General features: G+C 36.2%; 1 pseudogene; it reads right to left on the bottom strand.

Moving 5' to 3' along the window:
* Window positions 1-828: 828 nt before the first annotated feature.
* LOC101573300 lies at window positions 829-1806 on the bottom strand (annotated as a pseudogene).
* Between the last annotated feature and the right edge of the window lie 3978 nt (window positions 1807-5784).

Genomic DNA, 5784 nt, shown 5'->3' with positions numbered 1-5784 from the left:
GTTTCAGAAGTTATTTGATTAAATCCTTCATAATAAAATTGTGTAGGAAAAGAAGGATCTTTTAAAAAATGCAACATAATCTCCAGTTCATATATTTTTTATAATGTCTTTTCCATTTCATTTTTATTTTAACCTAATGTATGATTTATATATGATTGTCTACTTAAATTCCAAGAGGAATTGAGGTTGTCAAGGGGATATAAATTTTCTACTTGATATCTCAAAACACCAAATTCTTCGGGATTTAAAAACAAGTGAAATATGCATGTATTCCATGTATAGAGGAAGACTTATGCTCTCACTTGGTGCCTCTCAAACTAACCTGACATCACTTTACTATAAAAACAATTTTACCAAATATGACCTTAAGATATCTTTCAAAATAACAGTTACATTTTTGCTTTTCAAGGTGAAAACCAAAATATTGTTCTTCATAGTGAAATATTTACATAGAAATAGAAAAAAAGGGTAGTAACTAACCATGAGCTCATATCTTAAGAACACTTTAACACTGCAGAACAGTTAAAAAAATTTTTTTTGGTCTTTTTTATTCAGGATCTTGCTATTCTGTTCAGGCTGGCTTTGAGCTCACTTTGTAGCCGAGGATGGTGTCAAACTCACAGCAATCCTCCTGCCTCAGTCTCTCAAATACAGGCTTGCATTAACTTGCCCAGTCTAAGATAATTTTTAAAGAATTAAATGTATTGGTTCAATAAAAATTGCTATATTTTGTCTGCCCAGAGGCCATTTGTTAAGAAACTAATTTATTTCTAAGAGTCCAAAATGTTCCATGAGCAGTCTTCCCAGTCTAGACAGAAATCCAGCTTCTTAAGCCTCAAAGTTAAATTTGAAGTACTGTGGGTCAAAGTAGTGGTTGCAGACATAGCCATCTTCTCCACTGCTGCTGTAACTCTTGCTATCAGGATGGAATGCAACACTGTTAATAGGTCCAAAATGGCCCTTGATTCTTCCAAACTCTTCTTCCAAAGCCAAATGGAAGAACCTGGCCTCAAACTTGCCAATCCTGGTGGAGGTTGTGGTTACACCCATGGTTTCCTGACCACTGCCCAGTACCACAAGGTCATAGTTGGGAGAAAGGGCAGCTCAGTTGACAGGAAGTTCTGTCCAGAAAGTCTTCTGAATTTCTAGGGATGTGGAGTCAAAGAGCTTGGCTGTGTTGTCCTTGAATGCAGTGCCAAACATGGTCATGTCCCTGGATAACTGGATGTCATTGATCTGCAGGGAGTGCTCCTTAACATTCACCAATACCTCTACAGACTTGGCACTATACTGGTTGAGCTCTCCATTCTCATGGTCTGCAATGATGTATTCTCTCAGGGGTCCCCACACAGCACTGGTGATCTTGGTGTCATTACAAGGGATCTTCATGTAGGGCTCATTGTTGTTAATCTGTCTTGTATCCCATAAGTCAAAGAAGTTCACAAAGCACTGGTAGCCCATCTGCTTTTCTGTGGAGAACATGATGATGTTGCCCTCAAAGTCAAAACCACAGGTCCAAACAGCCGAGTTGGTCTTCAGGAGGACCAGCTGCTTCCCTGATTCACAGTCCCACAGTTGACAGCTGTTGTCAGCTGAGTCAGTGAGGAAATGCTTGGTGTCCCAGACAGTGTGCACACACCACATAGCTCCAGTATGGCCCATGTATGTGCCTAGCCTCTTGCCATTCAGAGTACCATACGTTTACAATAGGGTCTTTGGCCACATTGAGGAAGAGAGATTTCCCTCACATTTATACTTAAACCACATAATGGATGGCTCATGGACCTGCAGCAATATCAGCTTCATCCTGCCAGTGATGTGAGGAGATCCTATAAAAATTATTATATTGTGTATAAATATATGTCTCATCATACCATAAGAATTTTATGTTCTTTGTCCTTAAAACTAAGAATAATGATTACAAAAGATGCTATGAAATTTAATATTTGTGAAGTAAAGACATGTTATTCATACCATTCCACTTTGTATGAATAAAACATACTAGCCAGTACTGGTAGAAAGTGTGCATCTGCAACTTCCTCTCCAGATGCCAGAAGCCTTAGTGTTACTAGGGGGAAGATCTCACTGACACTGTTTTGTAGTTCAGAGTGAGACAGGAGAATGTTCTGTGCTGTTTTCCTCCCAAAAGGAAAGAGAAGATTGGAAGATCAGGGGAAGTCAGTAAAATGACAGACATATTATAGTGTGGATTTCTATTTCTTCATTCTACCAATCACTCTGATAATTAGCAGAGGCAATGAGGAGATTTCAATCAATTTCAGAAACTTGGAGGGTCAAGTTTTACTTTTAAGTAAACTAGGGCTGGGGAGATGGCTCAGTGGAATGAGTGCTTCCCTGGCAAGTGCAAGGGCCTGAGTTCAATAACCAGTTCTGAAAAAAAAAAAAAAATAACAAACCAAACCAAAACAACAACAACAAAAAAAACTAGTGATGATGCTTGACATTGAGGCTTCCTATTCAGGTTGACCTGGAGTGAAATAAGCAACATGAAAGTTGAGTTGGTGCTTAGGGGGTGGAGAGGACAATCAGTTATGAAAAGGTAAGCCCTTGCATTTGAAAAAATATGATAGGAAGGCTCTAGGCTACTACTAATCATATAATAAGAGTGCTTACTTTTGGTCTTCGGAATTTCTCTTCAAGAATAACATACTGTGGTCCCTTTTATCTGATGGGATACATTTCAAGATCCTCAGTGGAAATCTAAAACTATAGATAGCACCTAGCCTTCAACTTCCATTTTTTTCCCCATATATTCATATTTGTGCCAAAGGTTAATTTGTAAATCAACTACAGTGAGTGACTGGCAATAGAGATAACACTAATAACAATTTTCAATGTATTATAATAAAATTTTCACTATCTTTATTCTTAAAATTTAGAAAGATCATTGAGTGCTACTACCAAACCAGTTTATGTCACTAAGAAGTGGACAGGGTGTACACCATGGATACATTAGATAAAATGATAATTCATAACTTGAGAGGAAGGAGCAGTATTGGGTGAGATTTATCACATTACTCAGGATAGCATATACTTTTAAACTTATGTTTTATTTTCTAGAATTTCCCATTTCAACAATAAAGGACACTGTTGACTATCAGTAACTGACATCAAATAAAACAAAAATACAAATAATATTGGACCTCTATATTTATCTTAGGTGTTTCTCTAATTCCCTATGTTGGGCTATTTCATTGTCTCATGTCTTCCTCATTTGCGCATCTCTAAGACTATCATCATTGCTCTCTGTCATTTGTTTCATTAAGCTCTTTTCTTTTTGTAGAAACGTTGTCAAATTTTGCAAAGTTTTATGGTGAGTGACTCCTGTCCAAATGTGTTTCGCCAAAGGCTTCTGACTTCCCTCATTTCCTTTTTTTTTTTTAATTTTTTATTAATTTTATTGAGAAGCAAATAGAATTGAAACAGTTTCAAAAAAGGATAATAGGGGTCCAGGAGATGGCTTAGTGGAATAAGCTCTTCCCTGGCAAGCACAAGGGCCTGAGTTCAATCCCCAGTTCCTCCAAAAAACAAAACAAAACAAACAAACAAATAAACAAAAAAGCTATTGTAACAGGAGCACACTGCAACTTCTCTTGTCTTTTGAATTATGCTTTTTGTTATTTCCTATATGCTACTTCTGGAGGTATTAAAATATTTCAAGTTTGTATAACAAAAAAAGGATGGTAGGAGATTTACAATAATTAATACATTGCATATTGTTGTCTTTGTAGTAGTTATTCATAGTACAAGAGCAGACATGATATCCTGCCCCAAAACTATTAGTACAAATCATACTTCTCACTGAATTAAGAAAAAGTAGGTGTATATCTGTCCTATTTTGTATATACAGATACAAAATGGTCCTTCATTTATATCCCCCTTTTTCATTTAGTTTTGTCAGAGATGGGTATTCCACTGCCATTTAAATATTGTAGGCACATGAATTCAGAAAAATAATGCAATATAGTACAGTAGTCATAGTGAGTTATCTGTCGGACTACGCCGACCATAAAAGTCATCTCTGAAATTTCTGGGCTCCAGACCTTGTTCTCTGCTCTAGCTGTGCTTTCTAACACCCTCTTTCGCTGTTGTTGTTGTTTTCCTTTTTTCCCCTAATTTTATTGAGAAACAAATAGCAATGAGATAGATTCAAATAAAATTAGCAGGACAGTTTCAATAATTAATACACTGCATACAGTCATTCTAGTGGTTATTTGTTGTACAGGATGCAGACATGATATCCTATTTACAAACACTATTAGGACAAATTCCTGCGTTCATTGAATTAAGAGAATGTAGCAGAATATCATGTCTGCTCTTGTACTAGAATATATCTATTTTAACCAATTTGAATACACAGATACAAAATGGTCATTCATCTGTATACCCTCTTATTTTTTTGTTTAAATCTGTCATTTAAATATTATGGGTGTATGACCTCAGCAAGCTATTCCAAAATAGTCCAGTAGTTCTTAATAGTATTGGATCTTCTGTATGACTGGAAATGTCAGAAGTTGTTGACCTGAGTCCCGTACAGCTCAACATAACAACATGGCTTTTTTTCTTATACTTTGTTTTTATAATTTTCTGCTGGATGTTTAAGACCAAGATAAAGCGTGACATATGTAACAAGAATTGTAGCTTTCAGATCTGATAAGGTCAGTCAAATCCCCTCAGGATTTATCCTGAGACCCTGTACCTCAGATTGTAGATCTTTTCTCAGTGTCAGCTGTATGGAAGAGTCACAGCCATTGCTTGGCCAATTTGCTCCTGTGGAAGCCTGAGAGAGTGTTTTCTCTCCAAGTGACTCTCCTTAGGCATACTTTACATCATAGATCACTTTCCTCTTTGGATCCATAATCTCCTTGATCAGAAAATTTAGGACATAACAGAGTTACATGATATTACAGTACAAGTTCTCATATATCCAGAATCTTAAGTGAACTTGGAAGGCTAGGGCCAAAATGTTGGCTTTCCTTTCAGCCCTCCTTTTTCTCTAATTTTTTTTCTGAAAACTTAGGTTAGTAATCCTGCAGAAGAGAAGCTTATTATTATTACCATGCAACTTAGGCTGTTGAACTTAAATTCACTGTCTGTCTGAATATCAAACATCTTAGGCCTCACATAGAACAGGTATTTTTCATCAAGTATTGTTATGTTAAACTTTAAGTCTCTACAGAACACGATGAAAAAAATTCAAAAAATTAAAATATATTTTAAAAATATGAATAACTATACATGCTTACACATCAGTCCAGAAATCTAACCATGTAAAATATTGTAGCAGGACAGTCCTGAAACACTCCTTTTCCTGTCTCCTGCCTTCATTCACTACTCCCTTACTTTTTAAACAATCATATACCCAAGAGACAATATGGCAGCAAGTAGCATTTCATGACAAGCAGCACATGTTCAGAAGACCAGAATGAGAAACACTCCAAGTAGGACCCTACTATTACCAATTGTCATTTTCAGTGCAGTTGCTAAGTTCACAGGTGTCAGTATATATAGTTAGTTAGGGTGAGAATCCTTCCAATCAACTGCTAGATTAAAAAAATCTTCTGAAGAGTCTCAGGATCATTGTCATACTCATTTTGTACATATAAATGTATGACTTGCTTCTGTCATGTTTCCTAGCTCTTCTCCTTGCTCACTCTTCATTGTCTAGTCCTAAAGTTTTGCTTTCCTTTTAATTGTACTATACATTTCTATTTGTATTTCTTCTTTTGGGTTCTTATACTAGGGAAACTATATGATATTTAC

This window comes from Octodon degus, unplaced genomic scaffold (genome assembly GCF_000260255.1).
Source record: "Octodon degus isolate 3935 unplaced genomic scaffold, OctDeg1.0 scaffold00032, whole genome shotgun sequence".
NCBI classification, from domain to species: Eukaryota; Metazoa; Chordata; class Mammalia; order Rodentia; family Octodontidae; genus Octodon; species Octodon degus.
This window is presented reverse-complemented; position numbering and strand designations above follow the sequence as displayed.